Source organism: Lissotriton vulgaris, chromosome 3_1 (assembly GCF_964263255.1).
Source record: "Lissotriton vulgaris chromosome 3_1, aLisVul1.2, whole genome shotgun sequence".
Classification (NCBI taxonomy): domain Eukaryota; kingdom Metazoa; phylum Chordata; class Amphibia; order Caudata; family Salamandridae; genus Lissotriton; species Lissotriton vulgaris.
The window spans coordinates 1,064,764,072-1,064,786,457 of NC_141689.1; positions in this window are offsets into that span (position 1 = coordinate 1,064,764,072).

Genomic DNA, 22,386 nt, shown 5'->3' on the forward strand with positions numbered 1-22,386 from the left:
TCCCCAGGGATGCGCCAGTTAACATGCGCCACAGTGCGCCACAGCTCCGCCAGCCATGGTGCGCCGCATTTATAATGCGGCGCACCATGGTGCAAAAACGGCACAGATGCGTGACGCATCTGTGCCGGAAATGTGTCGCATTGCTGGAGTTGCGTCGCAAGCGCGACGCAGCTCCAGCAAGGCTCGGGGGTGCCCCATTTTAACAATGCTGCGTCAAGACCTACGCCTCCTTCAAGCAGGCGCAGGCTTTTGACGCAGCATTGGCTTAAAAGTGACTGAGTGAAATCTCATAGATTTTACTCAGCCACTTTTGCGAGGCGCACCTGCCCCGGAACGCCCACCCTGCGCCGGAACGCCCACAAGCGGCGCAGGGCTTTACAACGTGACGCATCTGCCTAGATGCGTCACGTTGTAAATCGTTCATAGGGATGCGCCACGTTTACGCTGCCTTGCGTGACGCAACAGCGGAGTAAACGTGGCGCAAGGGCCTCATAAATGTGCCCCATAGTATACTAAAGGTCTGATTCACAAAGGTAAACTCTACATTTGTGTGTGACCTTACTATTTTTTTTGTATTGACAAACAGCAAGTTTAATTTTACTAATAGTCATTTTATATTATATATATTTCAGTTGGGGTGGAGAAATCTGCACATAAAAAGAGAAGCCAAGCCTATCTTTTTGTTTGCGGAGCCTCCCCAACAAATGCAAAGCCCTCACAGTTGTAAAGTTACTGTTGGTAAAATTAAACTCGTAGTTTGTGAAGACAAAAATAAAGAGTAAACTTACACAAAAGTCTAAGTTTACCTTTTCGTATTAGGCTCACAATAGTTATAGGATGCTATACAGACAGCTATAATACATGTGGCCGGCTTGCGCCTCCTTGGACTGTTTGTGGGGCAGGAAGATTTTGGTACCTTAACACTAGTGTTTTAGGTGTAAGACATAGATTTTGCCCTTGCTTTTGGTCTCATTGCAGAGCATATTTCAACAATTTTTTAAAACCAAAACTACTTTTATGGTGATATAAGGACAAGCATTGGTGAAGCCTACCGGTAAAGGTCTGGCTATCTTGTTAATGATTTTGATTCTTCACTGATTAACAACATTATGCCAGCGCAAGCATTACTTCATGGGTGGGCATCGTTGCTCCAGGAGTGGCTAGCATGTTGGCAAGAATTACCTTCATCATGCATGTTTAGATGTGCCCCATTACTCAGTATTCATTAATGCCTGTTCATGAATCATCTCTTTTCATTCTTACAGAATGCTTACATTCGCCCCATTGGGTAGTAAACATTGGCACTAAGAGGGGCAAAACACAGTGCTTAGACCTGTGGTACATTGTGCACTAGAATTTCTCAAAGAACATTGGCAAAATATGGCACTTCGTCAAGATCTAGAAGTGGAAGGGGCAGAATAGTTGGGGCTTCCAGGAGTGTAGTGCAAATAGTTGCTAGTCTGCTGAGAGCCCCAGCTCACGAGGTCAAAATGGACAACCCAAGATGGTTTGAATCTGATCCACAATGCTCAAGCGCTCTAAGAGAGCTGAAAGCTGCCTTAAAGATTTCACCAAGAGACAGGGACCTGGTGAACTTTTGCCGTAAAAAATATAAGCTGGCTGTGAAAGGACGCAAGGGTCAATTACAACAAAAAGCCTGGGAAGATCTGACAGAGGCAATGGTATTAAATGACTCTACCGCCTTTTGGAGAGTCATAAATAAGCCCTGTTTTCACGATGCTAACAAACCCGGGTTAAGCAATAACATTTTGCAGGCGCAATGGCATGATAACTTTCAAGGGCTTTATAATTATCATCCAAGTACCGCCCTGACACAGGAGCAGAACATTGAGCAGAACATACCCCACCTACATTTTCATTGGGCGAGGTAAAAATAGGAATTGAGGGCTTCACTAGGAATAAGGCGACAGGCCCAGATGGGTTCCCACCCGACCTTTTTATAAGCAATGTGGATTTATGGGCACCCCTCCTAACAAGGGTCATAAATGCAGCAGTGGACACAGTAATGCTGGCATCATGGTCCACTGCTACTTTGTCCCCATCTTCAAAAAAGGTGACAAGGACAGCCCACAATGTTATCGTCTGATTTCTCTTATTGATGTGTCGGCGAAGGTTTTAGAGCGGGTGGTTTTAAGTTGGTTGACAGATTGGGCAGAAGAGCATCAAGTCATAATTGAGGTCCAATTTGGCTTCAGGCCAGGGAAATCTACCACCGATCAATGCCTCAACTTATATCTCATTTCAGCCAAATACACAGTGGTCAATCCAGGGACGATGTGTCTGGCATTTATGGATCTGACTGCGGCCTTTGATAGAGTAAATTGTGGAAAACTATGGGCAATTATGTGCGTGCTCGGGGTGGACCCTTGGCTCATTAACATCTTAAAGTCCCCACATCTGAACACTACGGCTGCGGTCAGATATAGCCAGAATGGAAAAAGAACAGAACCCTTTACGTGCTCCGTTGGGGTCAGACAGGGTTGCATATTACCTCCCTTTTTGTTCACGCTATCTATAAATGGTCTTGACTATGCACTAAGCACCTTACAGGCAGACACCCCAGGATAGGTACCCGTGGTATTCCCGTTCTGCTCTATGCAGACGATGCAGTACTCCTTTCTCGCACCCCCAAAGGTATGCAGCTCCTAATAGATGGTTTTGAGTCATTTATGGAGAATCTGAACTTGTCCTCCAATCTTTCAAAATCCTATGTTATGGAAGTGGGGAAGAAGCCAGGTAGATCCTATAACTACACAATTGGATCTCATTGTCTTGGAAAGGTACAGTCCTTTTCATATCTGGGGATTTTATTTGACGGCCAATGAAATTTTAAATATTTATTAGAAGTAAAATGTTGAGCTATGACCAGATGTACCGGATCAATAATGAATTTTGCACACAAGTTAGGACACTGGTCCCCAGAGCAGATTCTGAGATTATATAGCTCCATGTGCTGAGCTAAAGTGCTTTACGGAGGTGAGGTTTGGGGATTTATTGAGGCTAACCAACTGCAAATCGAAGAGAACATGTATCTCAGGCCCCTGTTAAAAGTCCCCCAGAGCACGCCAGCTTATGTTATCTGTGAAGAATTGAGTGTTAGATTCATCACGGATAGGATGGCAGTTAAACCCCTAGTCTGTTGGGTAAAGATCTGGGCAAACAAGGCGGTGGCATTAAGCAGGCTGGTCATACAAGACAGTCTTTACCTTGACCACGGGCAAAAAATCCAAAGGCTAAAGTATGTGAAGGAGTCCTTTGAGAAAATGGGATGTGCAGATTTATTCACTAATCCTTCTAAAATGAGTATGCAGGATCGGTTCCTCAAGTATTCTTCGACGCTCCGGGAAGATAGAGAGTTTGCAAGCCCTCGGTGAGAGAACATCTAGCAGTTAAGTCTACCAAGGACATTGAACCATACTTGTCTTGCTTAAGCAGTGTGCATGATAGATTTTTAATGACCTGGTTAAGGCTAAACCTTTTGCCTCATGCATTAGCAGAGCCGGCAGGGCTCACACTTCAATAGAAATGAAGGGCCCCTGTGGCTGCGACCATAGGTCTCCACAGGACACCCTTCATTTTGTTTTATTATATCCATTTTATTCACATCCCAGAAGTCTTTTCCTGAAGGACAACCTAAAGAAAACCAGATTTAGACAAGCACGTGTGGCCTTGTTATTTTTAAAATTGGCCCCAGATATTTTTACACTTTTTTGTATTACTAACTTTTTAAGGGCTGCATCTAGATTAAGGATCACAAGGGGTAGCGGCAGCCCATAGATTTCCCGCTTGCCATTCTTTTATACTGTTTTTGAAAATGTTTTTCTTCTATATTTGTAACTTTTTCATAATGGTGTGCTGTAGGCCCAAATCAAGTTAGAAGATGAATTAGATGGGTGAGGGATATGGCATATGTGATGTGTAAACTCCTTATTTACTTGTTGAAGTTGCATTATGTAGAACTCAGATTGATGAACTGTTTTGAAAGCCTGCACCTGTAACCCTTTTTCTTTTGATATATTGTATCTTTTATGGTATTTTTATATGCTGAAGAATGTATAATTATTATTATTATTATTACTGTTGGTTAGATTAAACCTGTAGTTTGTGAATACAAAAATAAAGAGTAAACTTACACAAAAGTCTCAGTTTACCTTTTCGTATTAGGCCCACAATAGTTATAGGATGCTATACAGACAGCTATAATACATGTGGCCGGCTTGCGCCTCCTTGGACTGTTTGTGGGGCAGGAAGATTTTGGTACCTTAACACTAGTGTTTTAGGTGTAAGACATAGATTTTGCCCTTGCTTTTGGTCTCATTGCAGAGCATATTTAAAAAAAAAAATTAAAACCAAAACTACTTTTATGGTGATATAAGGACAAGCATTGGTGAAGCCTACCGGTAAAGGTCTGGCTATCTTGTTAATGATTTTGATTCTTCACTGATTAACAACATTATGCCAGCGCAAGCATTACTTCATGGGTGGGCATCGTTGCTCCAGGAGTGGCTAGCATGTTGGCAAGAATTACCTTCATCATGCATGTTTAGATGTGCCCCATTACTCAGTATTCATTAATGCCTGTTCACGAATCATCTCTTTTCATTCTTACAGAATGCTTACATTTGCCCAATTGGGCAGTAAACATTGGCACTAAGAGGGGCAAAACACAGTGCTTAGACCTGTGGTACATTGTGCACTAGAATTCCTCAAAGAACATTGGCAAAATATGGCACTTCGTCAAGATGTGACAGTGCCCCAGAAACCAAGCCTATTCTTCCATCTGTTGGGCCTTAGCCGCGTTGTAGCTTGGAAATAATAATAAAATAATTCCTTTTTGTAAAGCACGAACATAACATAACACCTCTTAAGAGTTTCAAGGTGCTGGGAATCATCAAGGAGATTAAGTGAGCTATTGCCCAGAGTCACATGATGCTGAGCTAAGCTGCCAGGAATCGATCCATGAAGCCCGTCCATGGGAGTCAGCCGCTCTGGCCGCTGAGCCACACCCCTCTCTCTGAAGGAAGATGGTGCACAAACGGTTTGTCCCTTTTTTCATCACCACAAATGTAGAGCATGATTAGAAAAAAGAAGAGTTTTGCTGGCCTATAGACCCACGATAAGGGAGGCAGAAAGGACATTGTTAATTGAAATGACCTGAAACATTGTGCTTCAATTCATGAGTTATTTTGGACCTTAAAATATGCTGAAGACTTCATTAAGACAACATATTTGGGTAACTGTCTTTATGATGCTAAGTGTATGTTGTTTGCCTTTATAACGGCAAGATAAATTAAGGACATTGATGGGCATCAGAGTGAAAATTCTGCCATTCCAGGTCTCAAATAGTTCTCTGAGGCTCATGCTCGGTCTGCAGGTGACAGTGTGTGACGATCGGTTCCAATTTTTTTTAATAACCATTAAGAGATAAAGTCATAAAGAAGGCAATGCACAAACAAAAGAACTTCAGGAAAGTATACTTGGAGCCATAGGAAAGAGTTGCTCCGTGCACCTATGACTCTGGCGTCACTGGTTTCTCACAACAACGTCATTGACTCAAATCATTGCAGACAGTGTGGTTCTGGGGAAGGTGAATACCTACACACTTCTAATGTATGGGGTAAGAAGACTACATATAAGGCCATAAGTAATTAAATCTTGGCTATGATGCCATTAACTTAATAATGTAATTTATTGCAATGCATTTTGTATCACTAAATAACACTTCATTTTAGTCACCAGATTGGTGGCTGGAGGATCTAGGCTCCATCCCAATCGCGGGGACTTAGGTAAACAAGCATTTGCAATGCAATAGGTCTCGCATTAGGAAAGTTTGATCTATTGGTATTGTAAATGACAAATTCTTTATTTATGTGTTGGTTTTGAAAATAGCGAAATTAATAGCTTTGTCATTTACAATGCCAATAGTTACAACTTTCGCAAATGTGACACCTATAGCATTTGTAATGCAATATGTGTTGTATTTACGTGACTTAGATGTATTGCTATTACACGTAACAATGGCTTTTTTGTTTTTAATAATTAATACTTAAATAAGTTATTGTAATTTATATTAGCAATAGCTTAAACTTTTGTAAACAACTTTTGTGAAGATTATGTTCAGTGTCTTTTATTGTGACGAAAATCCAAAAACATAAGTGAAATATTAACATCTTTTTGTGACATCTGTAATAAAGCTTGAAACATATTTGAACCAGTTGTTGTTGAATGGTTGCACAGATTGATGCTGTGGTGGTGCTGAGTGATGTTGTGGTGATAGTGTGGTTGATAGTGAAGTAGTGTGGCTCACTGGTTAGAGGCGGCAGACCCGAGAGCAGAGGACGGCCCGGGACCAGGGTTCGATTCCCGGCGCGGCAGGTTTCTGGACCAGGGTCAGCGGACTCGATAATTCTCTCGCCTCGGTGCCCACTCTGATCAGCGATCACACTCGGCAACTCTGGGCATTAGCTTGCCTCATCTTCACTAACGGCCCCACCAGACCGCCGGGGATGCCTGGTCTCACCCTGGAGATACCCATTAAGGGACCATCTCTCAGGGAAGCCAGGAAGGGTTTCGCAGCGGTCGAAGCGCCTTGGGACCCTCCGGGTAAGTAGTGCGCTATATAAATGCCTATACATTTACATTTACATACATTGATACGATAGATAGAGTGAGTGTGATAGATAGAGTGAGTGCGATACAGTGAGGGCGATAGATAGAGTGACGGCGATAGATAGACAGGTAGTAAGTGTGATAGATAGAGTGAGTGGGATACAGTGAGGACGATAGATAGACTGACGGCGATAGATAGACAGGTAGTGAGTGCGATAGATAGAGTGAGTGCGATACAGTGAGGGCGATAGATAGACTGACGGCGATAGATAGATAGAGTGAGGGCGATAGATAGATAGAGTGAGGGGCGATAGATAGAGTGAGGGCGATAGATAGATAGATAGATGGATAGATGGATGGATGGATAGATAGATTGATGGATGAATAGATGGATGGATGGATAGATAGATGGATAGATTGATGGATAGATTGATGGATAGATAGATGGATAGATGGATGGAAAGGTGGATGGATAGATAGAGGGATGGATAGATAGATGGATGGATAGATAGATGGATAGATAGATAGTGTGAGGGCAATAGATAGATAGATAGAGTGAGGGCAATAGATAGATAGAGTGAGGGCAATAGATAGAGAGTGATAGATAGAGTGAGGGCGATAGATAGATAGAGAGATAGAGTGAGGGCGATAGATAGATAGATAGATAGATAGATAGATAGATAGATAGATAGATAGAGTGAGGGCGATAGATAGATAGAGTGAGGGCGATAGATAGAGTGAGGGCGATAGATAGATAGATAGAGTGAGTGCGATAGATACAGTGAGTGCAGCAATAGATAGATAGATAGATGGATAGATAGATAGATAGATAGATAGATAGATAGATAGATAGATAGATAGATTGTGTTTGTGGTTGTGGTTGTGTGTGTGGTTGTAGTGTGTGTGTGATTGTGTGTGTGTGGTTGTGTGTGTTGTGTTTGGGGTTGTGTGTGTCGTTGTGTGTTGTGTTTGGGGTTGTGTGTGTGGTTGAGTGTGGTTGAGTGTGGTTGTGTGTGATTGCACCCTTGATGTGCCACTAGTCCTTGGGGACCACCCTTGCTGGTGTCAATATGGGGCTGGCATTTAAAATAATCATGTGGGGGGGTCGTCAAAGTCAGCTGAAAGTGTGTGGGTCCAGCCAAGGCCTCTGTTGTCTCAAACCCTTTAACGCACAGAGGATCTCTGGTTTAACACATCGCATGCTTTATTAAAAACGATGTGCTGCAGTTTGCAGTGAATTATTAATTCGCTCCTAATGAGAGGAAGTTATTTTTTCAGAGCCCCATGAGGGGAAGATGGCGGCCGAGCAGCGCCGCGCTGGTTAGAAACTATTCTTATCTGCTCAGAAGGATGACATGGCGCTGGCGACACTGGTACGATTAATAATTCAGACTTTTGAATATGTCGCCTGGTCAGGTCGGCATTTGGAAATGTATGCAGCGTCGCGGCGGTATGGAATCCGTGAAAACAACCTCTCAGCTCCCAGTGCTGTCTGGTGCTGAATGTTTGGGCGAATGTGGAGTGTGCAAATAGTTATTGGTGTGAGCGGTCCTCGTGCGGGTGGTCCCCCTCATCTCAGGCCGGGGGGGGGGTGGGAGGGGGGCAGCAGATTCAGTGACCTAAGAAGGTCCCGACTCGCTAGAGGTAGGCACCAGTTTTACATTTCTGCGTGTCCATATGGTAACTTCAGGAACATGCGGAAGCAGTCATATTTATTGAAGTAGACTTAATTGTGTCATTTACAATAATCCTAGAACGAATAAGTAGGGTAATTCTGGTGATTTAGACCACTGTACTAATATACTTAAGGTGCAAAGGTCAGATTTTAGTTTATTGACAACTGTGTCAGAAACTTTTTACTGCCCTTGGGGATCAAGTACTTTACATAGGGAGACAACTCTACCGAAAGCCAGGGGTATCTGCAATCTCACGTACATCTCACTGCAGAACTGTAACACCTTGCATCCTGATTTTTTTAAGCATCTTAACAAAAGTAATGTACATGAAAATATGCCATGGCATGAACCAGGTAATAAGCGGGGGGGCTCGTGTGAGTCATGCCATCACTCCATTCAACAGTAGTAATATTTGGTACAGTCTGATCGAAGGGGTGTACCGACACCAACGTGTGAACGCGAGTCTTGTTCCTGGAGCAGAAACATGGAAATATCTGTTGTGTCCGCTCTTCCAACATGGGACCTTCCTCTCAAAAAGGGTTTCAGCTGATAGCGCCTTGATGCCATGAACGTTATGCTGCCAAGAAACCCAAAATAAAGTCCGGCGATTTCAGCCGTTAGAGGGGAGGGGCGAGTGTGAGGGAAAGAGAGCGTGAGGGAAAGAGAGCATAGTAGAGAGAGGAGCAGGGGAGATGGGAAGAGGGCGAGCATGGAAGGGGGGCGTGAGCGTGAGGGGCGATGCCCTGTAGGGGCGGCTCGGAGGCCCGTTGAGAGAGGGGCCCTCACTCTGGTGGGGGTGGGTCCAGGCCCTTTCTACAAGCCAATTCTCGGGTAAACACGAAGGGAGACACTCGCAAGTGGCAGGTCTCTGCGAGGACTGACGTGTGCACACAGGACACACGGACAGTGCAGGAGGGGTCTCGGGACAACAGTGACACACAGGCCACAGACGGTAGCCCCTGCACACCGAGGGCAGCAGAGACACACTCCAGGGGGGTTATCAGATGGCACGGCGTGAACGGCCCATAAGATTCTAAACGGCACTAGATAAACACCGAAATATTGCAGTTAAGCACGCACTACCTCAAAGAAGGGTGATCGGGGTATGATATAAAGGGTCTTCTTGCAACAAAATTAAAATAATTAAAACAGAAATAAACTGAAGGGAGAAGAGGGAAATAGAAACAAATCCTAACAATACAAAATAAAAGAAAGTTATATGACAAAACAGGCAACAGGCAGAATTTTTTTTAGAGTAGATAAGGAGATAGCATTGCGTGGTGCGGGCGGGGGAGCGGCATTGGGTGGCGGGGGCAGGGGTGTGAGTGGCTTGTTAGCGGATTCCTTTGAAGTCTGATGCCGAGGCTCAGACAAATGGTGGTGTGCGAGCGGCTTCCTTTGAAGTCTGATGCCGAGGCATGGTGTGGGATGTGGCTGGCGATGATGTGCACGCGCCTGCCTCACATGAACTGTACACGATCCACAGCTAGGTAGACTTTTCGGACTGCTTACTATGATCTCGCCAATTCAATCCCTACGGGATAGAATAGGCGAGACCTAAAAACCTGGGGGTGACCTTTGACAACCATCTGTTGTTTGACAAAAAGGTGAATGCTTATCCTCTTTGAGATGAAAAAACTGGTGGTAACTGCCCTTACTTTATCCAAAATAGATTACTGTAATGGCTTGTACATTAATTTACAGAAACAATTTCTCAGCAAATTACAAATCTTACTTAATTCATCAGCTCGTCCTTTACTAGGGGTACCTAGGCACAGCTCAGTGGCCAAGGTTCTAGTGGAACTTCCCTGGCTGCCAGTCAATAAAGGCATAGATTCAAGGCACTGTGCATTGCCTATAAGGCCCTTCACGGGAAATGGCCCCAGTTATTTTAAAGATAAATTAACCAGATATTTTACTGCTAGAACATTTCGATCATCGTCAGCATGTAACCTTATAGTGCTTAAGAAGATCGTGTTAGGGGGTCAAAGCCTCATATTTGGTACAACCAAACAATGGAATGCCATACCCCTCAACTTAAAGACAAACTCTTCCCTGTGAATCTTTTCGAGCAACCTTAAGTCCTGGCTTTTTAATTCATAACTTCTGCTTTTATGGCTTGTAACATTGTCTGCTGTACTACCTGCGCCATGATGCCTTAGGGCAGTCAAGCACTTTATAAAATGTATTTTCATTTAATTTCATCTTGACTGGAGATGAACTCTGTACCAAGAATGGAGAACAAATAATGTAAGGATTGAGGCACATTGCCACTGAGGTTTTCCTGTAATTGTATTGTATGTATAATTATTCAATCATCCGCTATAACTGTTTTTAAATATTTTCGATTTAAATCAATCCCAGTACTCATCACCATTACAACTTTGTTATACTTCTTTAAACATCTTTGTAAATATAGCATTGTCAGGTATTAATTCTAATATGCGGGTTAATGTGCAGTCTTTAGTTGCTAGCACGTTTCACCACTTTGCTAATACAGCATGTCCTTTTTCAAGAGAAGAAGGCATGGCTGGTTCACCAACAAGGTATAGACACGTAAATCTCATGGTGGTTATGCACGCCCTTGTGTCACAAGGTAGCCATGTGTGGTCTGCCGTCTATCAAATCAGGTTACCATTCTACAGAGTGAGAATATCAGAGGTATTGAAAAGAGTTTGCTGGAATTGATAGGGTAGTGTGTAACTATGCTGTTGTTAAGGAAACCAAAAGGCTATTTATTGAATGGAAATTAGAACATTAGATTGTTGGGAGCTCCATTGAAAACAATGGAGTGCTCCTCCGGGCTTCTAATGGCCGGTAGAAGCCTGAAGCTCCAACATTCCAATGTTGTCATTCACAGCTGTTGCTGTAAACAAAGGACTCATGGAGCCCAAGAGGATATCAATCACATAGGGCTCCGTGAGGCCTTTGTTTTATTTGTTTAGAACATTCGGCCCATTAGTAGCAGAATGTTCTAGTAGCTTTATAGGCCTCCGTAGCTGGACTATAATGGCATTAAAGTGCCGTTTTCGGCTCGGGCCAGTAATGCTGGAGAGGATCTTTATTAGCTGGTATAACCCGCTACAGCAGGCTATAAGGCTATATTAGAACATTAGAATGTTGTAGAACTCAATTGAAGAAAATGGAGTAGCTTCAGGCTTATAATGGCTGGTATAAGCCTGGAGCTCCAACATTTCAATGTTTGTTTTCATGTTTCTCCCTTTTTAATTTAGAACATTCTACCCTTTGCGGGTGTAATGTTCGATTAGCCTTATTGCCCTTCTGCCTTGGACTACATCAGTTGCTAAAGGCCCTCTCCCTTGTTATAGTCCCTCACCCCTATAACTCAGATTCAGGGCCTTTAACAACAGGCATTGCCCACGGCAACAGTCAATAAGGCTATATTAAACACTTCCAGTGGAGGAATGACCCAATTGCATTCCAAACAACCACATTTCACTTGAGCCAAGCTCTCTGCAGAGAAAGGAACATCCAGTGACAGCAACCTCAGGGGAGGCACAGAGGAGTAAGGTGGCAGTGAATCATCATAAGGGGAAGGAAGTGCAACTGCTATTCCCGAAACCAAATAAAAAAATAAAGGCCCATTTTATCCTAACATGAATTTGAAACACATCTTTCCTGAAAATGTAAACATTTTCGAAATGCTGTAGACAGCTCCATAATGAGAAGTTCAGCCCTTCGAAATAGGGTATGAAGGAAACTCACTCGGAGATGCCAAATGCTAAAGAGGGTTGATCCGACCCTTTTCCTGTCTGTATTGTGTGTTTTGAGTTTATGAAGTCATTGCAGATAGTACAATAGATAAGTACATTTAAAGTATATTGATGCATAAAGGAAAGAAGTATATGCAGATTCAAGATATTGATAGAGGTATAGGGTGAGAAATTGGGTATTGCATTGGAAAGAGTATTAGAAAGAGGTTTGAGATGAGTCAGAGAGTTGAGGTAGAAGATATATTGAGAGAGGTATAAGGTGAGAAATAGCGAAGTGCATAGGATTAGCTGAAGTCACAGAAAATTAATAAATATATAGATCAAAGTACATGGAAGGTATATAGAAGCATAACGGAAGTAAGTATATGTAGATTAAAGATGCATTCAATAAATTACTGCTTGTGCCGTTGTACTTAAAAATGTATTTTATTTATTTGTTTCTAAACAAAATTATTCTACACGTTTACAGAAAGGTACATATCTATAGTACAAATAAATGCTTCTATGCAGAGGGATATGCTGTATATTTCTGTTTGCGTATAGTGTTTATGTGGGGAAGAGCCAATTCTTGAGTAGTTTTTTGATGCTAAGGTGGGTGTCTGAGGATCCTATGTTGGGGGGTAAAGAGTTCCATAGTTTGACTGCATGAATAGAGAAGGATGTGCCATCCATGTTTCTTTTCTTGCATCTTGGGATTTTGATGCGAGGTGGCACTCTAGAGCGGAGGTTCCTTTGTTGAATGTGTTTGGTGATTTTATTCCTTAAAAAGAGTGGTGCTATTCCATGTATCGCTTTGTGGGTGACACAGAGGAGCTTGAACTTGGATCTTCAGGCAACAGGTAACCAATGCAGGGCTTTCAAGGCAGGGGAGATGTGGTCTAGCAGTTTAAAATGTAAGAGTAGTCTGGTAGTCCTGAATCTGTTGGAGTCTTTTCATGGTCGTTAAGGTGATCTGTGGTAGAGGCTATTGGTGTAATCGAGTTTGGACAGAACAATGGAGACAGTAGCTTGGACCTTGTGTGGAAATCCCAAGTGAGGGAAGATTCACCACAGGGTTTTATAGTAACAACGCTTGATCTCTTACTGTTGCATTGTTTTTTCACTCCTTACAACCCTATCAGTGATTTATAAATGCAATTACTGCACAATTAACTAGTTTGATGAGCTAAGGCGTACTTGATTATATAATCCAAATATGGTTTGCTGTAGTACATCATATGCAATTCATAATATTTGGCTGTCGAATGACCCCATGCTAATACTACAATAGCATTGTTTAACTCTGTGGGATAATATGATCAAGCGATGCATTGCAATTAAAAAGGATCCTCAGAGCATCAGTAAGAAACTCAACAAAAACATTCCAAATTGGTAAAGTGCAAACTTAGCACCCCTAAGGGTATCCAGGTGCCTGGGGCCGCTGGGGAGATTAAGTGAGCTATTGCCCAGAGTCACATGATGTGAGTGGGCCGCCACCAGCGCCTGGGATTGACCACTGAGCCACGTGCTACGGAATCAGCCACTCTCAATAGGTATGTTCTAAACCCTTTATCTTCCACAAATATAGACACGGTGTTGTGTGTCACTGAGTAACTAGTCTGAGCCCCAGGAACTGAGGTCAATGCTGGACTGTCTGGAGACGTTCAGCAGAGTATTGGGATTGTCTGGCCAGTGGTCGGAGTGGTGAATGAGGATTTTTCTAAAATCTGTCCCTGAGAATCTATCAGAAATAGCACTGTAGTGATGCCAACCAAAGTGTGAAGTATATATGTCACATGGAGATTTTACTCACCCATATCATACCAAGTAGTGACAGCAAAGTGCAGTCTGCATGGTATTCAGGTCCTGAGTTATCAGACAAGCATAGCATGCATTCTCTTAAAAGCTTACTCTGGATAACAGTACCCTCACTCAGACGTAAATGGATATAAAAAGTAAAAGCAGCAAACTACACATCTTTCAGGTGATTGGTTGCAGTATTACAGGTAGGGATATATTCAGTGTATGCTAAGAGATAGTTGTGCTGTAGGGTCTGACAGGGACGTGAATGCCTCCTGCATAGTAAATGGGTGTGTACCGCTGCCCCAAGTGACCTGATTGCAGATGAAATTAATGTCCTGATTTTTTGGATGGCCCAGGAGGCTCAATAATATAGCATGTGCGATGAGGCCTAGGCCTGTCCATGGTGAATTGAAGGTCCAGACCTGTTCTGTGACCTGGAAGAACACACCACATGTGCTGTCTTTGTTCATATGAAACTACAGTTGATGTCCTGGATTGTCGATATAAAGTGGTGGCAGCAGCCTGACGACTTTAGTGAATTGATAGATCTTACCTTACCTTTTTTTCTGTTCCAGGAGGACTATAGCCTACCAGCCCCATTTGTGTGAAGTTCCATTTTTATGTACCCTCAGACCTTAGCACTGAAATCACATGTATGTGTTGAGTGCATGTATGTATGGTATGGTTGGTAGTAGGACTCCATGTTATGGTGAGAGGGGGTGAGTCAAATGAGTCTGTTAAGGGTGAGACAGTGTCTATACAGAGCCTGTCCTTTTATATTTCCCTACCTGACTGCTACTTCAGGAAGTGCTGCAGTAACAAATGATGGATGTAATGCTGAATAAATCAAACATTCTCCGCAGTCAAGAGATCTGGGTTAAAAAATACATTGTTATTTTGCTCACTATGCTACCCCAGTTTGGACCCATCCATAGGCAAATCAGTCTTGACCCTGCTCCTCGAGGGAAGAGTCCAGCCCAAACTACCAAGCCAGGTCTTTCCTGGACCGGAAACAAGTATCCTGGAACTGGTTCCAGAGTATTTCACCCCTCATCAGCCAGGCTAGCTTGAATCCAGTGGCACAGCAAGCAAGGGACAAACATCTGAGTATACCTATCCCACTTAGGGCAAAAAGTGCCACAGCAACAAATGATGGACGGAATATCAAAGATAAAAATATTGTATTTTAGTGATGTTTTTTATATCATTGTAAAAAATATTGATGTATAAAATATTGTTGTATGTAATATCATTTGTTAATTAGTATATCATTTATGGTAATTTGTTTGATTATGTATGTTTATTATTTTTATTTATATGTGTTTTTAGTGATATAATTTTAGTGACCAAATTATTGAAATTTGTAATTGTATTTATGTGAAAAAATTATTGTTTTTTTTTAGTAGCAAGATTTGGGGTTTTTATTGGATAAGTGTGCAGAGATTTTTTAAATGTGCACATTTAAAATTAAATTAAGTTAATCATTAAAACAAATTCAATATATTCATTTACAATTTTACACTTATTTTCTGATATAAATATTTTTAATACATTTTACTTTTATATTAATGAAAATGTGTTTATGGTAATAAAATATGCATTTTTACTGTAATTTAAATATAATAAAATGTAAAATATAAAACAAATCTTTTAATAAAGTTAAATATTTAGAAGTATTTGTACGGTACAGTTTTAAATTTTTTACATTTTGTAACACATTTTCCAAAAGAGTGTTAAATATTATTTTTTTTTAATTCAAATTTTATTTTAAAGCTATTTTTTTAAACTTATTTAAATTGTAAAATGTAGTTTAAATTTTTTTTCTTTTATGATTGTTAATTTTGTATTATGATTTTATTTGTCATTTTATGTTTAAAATTTAGGAATGGTAGTATATATTTTGAATATTATATAAATTACCATTAGTAATTAAAATATTTTTGATGAGTAAATATTTAAATATGTATATATAGGTTTGTAGTTTTTGGACAGTGTATTCAATATTATAGTAAAAATATGTGTGTGATTATGGAGTTTCAACTGCTTGTTTAAAATGTTTATTTAGTATTACCATGCGTAAAATGTTATATTTTGAAGTGGATATTGTAAATGTACCCTCTTTAGTGTCCAATACCTTCTTCAAATAGCCTTAGAGCCGAATGGGAATAGGATATGTCAACCCTTCAATGTTCAACACCTTCTCCCACTATTGTTTAGATTGGAGCAGGAATAGTAAATGCCACCGCTTTAGTGTCCAACACCTTCCTCAAATTGGTTTACATTGGAGTGGGAATGATAAATGTCACCCCTTTAGTGTCCCCTGTCTGCCTTAAATTGGTTTTGATTGGTGTGGGAATAATAAGTGTCACCCCTTTAGTTTTCAATACCTTCCCAAATTGGTTCAGATTGCAGTGGAAACAGTATATGTCCACACTTTCATTTCCAACACCTTCCCCCAGTATAGTTCTGTTGGAGTGGGAATAGTAAATGTCACCCCTTTAGTGTCCAACACCTTCCCTCAATATGGTTAGAATCAAGTGAGAATAGTAAATGTCACCCCTTTAGTGTCCAACACCTTTCTCAAACTAGTTTAGATTGGAGTAGAAATAATAAATATCACTCCATTAGTGTCCAACACCTTCCCTAAAATGTTTTATATTGGAGTGTGACTAGTAAATGTCACACCTTTGGTGTCCAACATCTTCCTTAAATTGTTTTTGATTGAAGTGGGAATAATAAATGCCATCCCTTTATTGTCCAATAAGTTCCACAAATTGGTTTAGATTGGAGAGTGAATAGTAAATGTAACCCCTTTAATGTCTAACACCATCCCCAAATTGGTTTACGTTGGAGTAGGAATAGTAAATGACAAACCTTTAATGACCAATGCCTTCCCCAAATTGGTTTGGACTGGATTAGGAATAGTAATGTCACCACTTTATTGTCCAACACCTTCCCCCATTATCGTTAGTTTGAAGTGGGAATAGAAAATGTCATCCCTTGAGTGTCTACAATTTATATTGGAGTTTGACTATTTAAGTTTAGATTTGTATTCTGAAATATTTTATTTCACTTTAATTTGTGTATAGTAGAAATACTTTCTGTTATTTTAGTTGTATTGTTGGTGAATAGAAATATAATAAAAAAATAGTTTGTTGTATGTTTGTAACCAATAATATTGTTAATGACATTTTTGTACAATAAAGACATGTAAAACTGTTTTTGAATTTTATTCATGTTTTCAAAGTTTATTTATTGTACATTTGTACAATTTTAACCACACATACTTAAAGTTAAAAATAAACATTTAGATAAAGTAAATAAAACAATTTTTCATTATTTTGTATTAATAAACGTGTAAATTATATTTTGTTACTATTGTATGTTCTTTATTTTCAACTTTTATATCCCATTCTTTAACAGATTTTTGACATTTCTTAAAATGTTTATCCACTTCTTTTACCATTTTGGCTTTCAAAAGTTTGGGCTTTTTTGTATACTATGTCAGTAATGTATCGCCAAGTTATGTTAAATTATGTTCTGTTAGTTATATCTTTATGATGAACTGTTATGTATATGTAGTTTTAGGAACGTAATGTGTTTTGCTGGTGAGTTTTAAAATGTACTCTAAGGTTTTTGTCATTGAGCATGTGCTATGGGCATTAGGAGTTAATGTTTTTTTTTCTTTTAAGGAAATTATTTTTGATTTATAATACACCTATGCTTTTTACTTTCATTTCTTTTTTTTAGGTTTCCTAGAGTGTTCTTTTTTTCAAACACTTTGTCCGGTTTTTATGGTTTCTAGAGACTTTGGATTGCTTGAAGGATTTCAATCGAATGCATTTCTTGTTTGCATTTTTGGGGCGGCTTTTAGACATTTTTTCCCCTATTTAGAAAAATGTAATTGTTTTTTTTTTTACGTGGATACAGAAAAAGATCTGCAGCTACAGAACAGTGGGCCAGATGTACAACCCTTTCATTTAGCGCCTCGCAATTTGCAACTCATTGCAAGTCGCAAATTGCAGGCACTAAATGAAATGTACTTTTTTTTAAAAAAGGGGACCCCAATATATCTGGTAAACTAGCTATACATAGGGAAAGAAACCCTTTAAATAAAGATCTATAGCCAGTTAAGTCAAACAATTGACGTAAGCAGTTCTAGGTCTAATTCTAGTATGTACCCATAAAACAATCTCACTTAAAACATAACAAATAAACCAAAATTATCACACATAGATATAAGAAATTATTTTTGCATTTCATTATTCAATAATATTTTTAAATTGTAGTTTATGTTTCGCCTTTTTCTATTTCACCCAGACAGATTTCATTTCAAATCGTTTTGATATCAAATATAGTATCCATTTGTGCATTCATATATACAATAAAAATTCCAACATCAACAGAACCATAGACAAGGATTGATGGGGGCAATGCGGTAAATGTAGACTACGCGCATTTCGGCATTGCTGTCTTCATCAGGAAACCCTCTATTGCGCTGAAATGATATACACGTAGAGTGGACTCTAAGATATGGATACTGTATATGAGTTGATGGTGAGCGAAGCCAATGACCACCATTTATAGATGAACTTTTTTTTATAAAAAGAGAGCTGCTAGAGAATATGGCTAGTCCAAATGAAATGCCCTTGTTTGGCATCAATTGTCTACGACCTAATGATTGCGGGCCACAGTGAGGAATGAATAGTTCACTAAATACGAGGTGATCCCAAAAAAGATATTTCAAATTAAGTGCACCAGGAAGGAAAGTTCTCCCAAAAGCTGTTGTGTGGTAGAGGATATCAAGCGGGTAATGTCTTAATGATCCTCTGGAACTGGATCACGCTAACCTGGATAGAGTAGTTCCATAAAGGCTGCTATAGTATCAAGGACACCAGGGACATATTATCCTGGAATTCGAAAAAACTGCGCATCCACGAGGGGTTCTGCTAAGCGTCTGCCGTCCGCGTGTTATCTGGTGGCCACTAAATGAAATGTACAATAGTGTTATTACACTGTTTTGCAATTCCCAATGGGGTGGAAAATTTCTCATTAATATTAATGAGCCTCTCGCAATTTGCGAGCCCATGGGGATGCCATCCCTCACAGGGATGGTGGCCTGCTGGGCTCAGCAGACCACCATGTCTGGGACTGCTTTCTAATAAAGCAGCTTTAAAAAAAAATGTAGCCAGTTTTCCTTAAAGGAAAACGGGATGCATTTGAAACAATCATTTGCAATGCAACAGGCCTCGAATTTACGCGAGTTTGAGCTATCAGCATTGTAAATGACAATGCCTTTTATTTACGTTTTAGTTTTTGAAGCATAAATAAAACGCATTGTCATTTACAATGCCAATAGCGCAAACTCGCTTAAATGCGAGCCCTATTGCATTGCAAATGCTTGTTGAAAAGGTAACAGCCTCTGAAAAATGTGTTTAAAACAAATTGCATCCGGATGGGCAGCATGGGGGTGGGAACAATTGGGAGGTGGGCAGGGAAGCAAGAGAGCAGCTTGAGGTGAGTGCGGTGGAAATTGATTTAAAAAAGAAAAAAAGCCCATGTCATGGACAAAATGGAACTCCCGGCTGGGGGAAGTCTTAGCAAGACTGAATGGGCGGTTTTCGATATTTGAGGGGAGGAAGCCAGAGAGAACTAGATAACATATGCTAGCTTCCAGGTATCTATTTTGGTAGCCGGGGCAACATGTGGTCCTTGTTTTTCAGTTACTTGCTCAGTTCCTTGCCTAGTAGGTCAATTGGCTGCTGCAAGATACTTGAATGTCTGATCCCCTACATTGATCTGGCAATATCAACTGCTGCCTGATCACGTCTTGTTTCTTACTCTCCTAATGGACTAAAGGTAGAGTGGCTTTCCTTGCGTGCAGGGCCCATGGCAGTCTGGCCACACCACAGGGATCTGGAGCCGGCAAGTACTTTGGAGAGTCAAGCAATGCATGTCCATGTAAATATGAGGATGGCCAAGAGAGGCGTTATATATATTGGATATTCCGTTGGTAATGGGAATGTGACTTTAGCAAAGAAATGTTTATTTTGCTTCAATGACTCTCTCTTGCATCCTACTTCTCACACCTTTTTTCATTAGTGGGATGCTTGTTCGCTGAATATAAATGTTAACCTTTTACATCGTGCACCCTAGATCTTGTCTTGAGGTCTTGTATGCATTACCCTAAGTTCACAGTGTTATCTGCCATGATATTGTCATAGTTGATAGGATCTCCTGTCTCCAACAGGAGAAAGTCCGGGTATGGAAGCCACTGCATGTAGGGTGTGATGGAGAACACACATCGAGTAGCAACAAGTATTGGCAAAGCAGATCAGTCTCACCTTTGGGACTTATTGGATTGCCAATGGTGTTTAGCGATGCTCTGCAGCATGGAAAAAGTGGATCCCACTGCACCCTCACTCAAAAAATTAAAAGCTGCACTCAACAAGGGCAGTTCAACACAGAGGGCAGGGAAGGGCGGAAGCAACACGGAGGTCAGAGAAGGGCAGAAGCAACACGGAGGGCAGGGAAGGGAGGAATCAGCACGGGGGCAGGGAAGGGCGGAAGCAACACGGAGAGCAGGGAAGGGTAGAAGCAGCATGGAGGGCAGGGCAGGGAAGGGCTGAGGCAGCATTGAGGGCAGGGAAGGCCGGAAGGAACATGGAGGGCAGGGAAGGGCTGAAGCAGGACAGAGGGCAGGGAAGGGCAGAAGCAACACAGGGAGTAGGGAAGGGCTGAAGCAACACGGAGGGTAGTGATAGGCAGAAGCAACACAGAGCACAGGGATGGGCGGAAGCAACGCGGAGGTCAGGGAAGAGCGGAAGCAACACAGAGTACAGGAAAGGGCAGAAGCATCACAGGGGGCAGGGAAGGGCTGAAGCAGCATGGAGGGCATTGCAGGGAAGGGCTGAGGCAACATGGAAGGCAGGGAAGGCCAGAAGGAACATGGAGGGCAGGGAAGGGCTGAAGCAGTACAGATGGCAGGGAAGGGCGGAAGCAGCACAGAGGGCAGGGAATGGGGGAAGTAACACGGGGAGTAGGGAAGGGCTGAAGCAACACGGAGGGCAGGGAAGGGCAGAAGTAGCACGGAGGGCAGGAAAGGGCGGAAGGATCAGGGATGGCAGGGAAGGGCTGAAGCAACACTGAGGGCAGGGAAGGGCTGAAGCAACATGGATGGCAGGGAAGGGCTATTTTTTATTTTATTGTAAATATGCGGACGCAGAGGGATGGAGCTAGCCTTGCGCAAAGATGGCGGCGCTCTAGGCAAGCTCCTTCGGCTGCTACCCAATGAACAGCAATATGCTGCGGCAAACAAAATAATGAGAATTTAGAAAAGCTGACCTGTGCTCCATAGGGGTTGAGCACACAAAATCGGCTTGGGACCGTACATGTGAAGCAGGCATGGTCGCGTGGCCTAGATGGAGGCGGCAAGGACCGCCCTACAGACACTGCTGGAGGCCCCTGGCTGTGAGGTGCTCCTGTGCAGGCAGGCACTCTGTGGAGCCAGTCAGCGCCTGTGAGGCTGAGCTCTGCAGCTGAAGGACGGGCGGCACCGAGGGAGCTGTGACCGGCCTGCGGGAATGACTGGCTGGATCAGGGTGCCGGCAGCCCGGTAGGTGAGTGCGGCTCGCAGCGGACTGAGATGTATTCTTGCAGTAGGCTGCCTTTGTAGGGCCAAGGTTGAGCCCGCCGCGCTGAAGACCAGATGCTGTAATGTACCAGGCTCGGAATTTACCACACGGGAGATCTGCTGTGGATCAAATATAAACTGCGCCGGTCCCTAGTCAAAACAATCTGCACGGAAAGTGATCGTGAAAGCAATCGCCACAGTAAAAAAAAAACACGCTTCGAGTGGTGCTCGGGCCACTGCGAGGCATATGTTTTTAATTATTGCGCCCGTGTCTGGGCACGATAATTGAAAACATATGGGCTTTGGTGCGCGTAACAGACACCAATAGGCCGTGGGCGGAGCAATGCACCCGCCTTTGGCCTATTGCGTGCTCTGTTTAAAAAATAAATGCACTGAAAGCCCAATCACAGAAGAGCTAACTAAATTCCATGGTCCATTTCAGAACCCCAGGCAAAAGGACTCTCGCTGGGCTTGTACTGCTGCGCAGTGCATCGCTAGGCGCAAGACTGAAAAATAACATGAAACATTTTCATTTCATTATTTAAGGTCAACTGCCTGCCTTTAAAAAATATTATTAGAAACAGTCACAAAGTGGAAGGGGTCCCTTAGGGACCTCTTCCAAATTGCAACTGCGTTACCACCCTCTTGAAGAGGGTGGTAATTTGCGAGTGTTTTGCGACCTCAATTGCGGTCACAAAACATTCACATATAGCATTGAGGATGCAATTAGGAAGGGAACCTCCCTTCTGAATTGTGACTCGCAATTCCTAAATAGCAAGTCGCAAATAAATTGCGACTCGCTATTTAGGAATTGTACATGGCCAACAGTGATTTTGCATGCGCAAAAGGGTTTGCAAACCCTTTGCGCATGCAAAATCACATCGTATATCTGGTCCAGTAAGTTTTATTTATTTATTTTATTTTGGTGGGA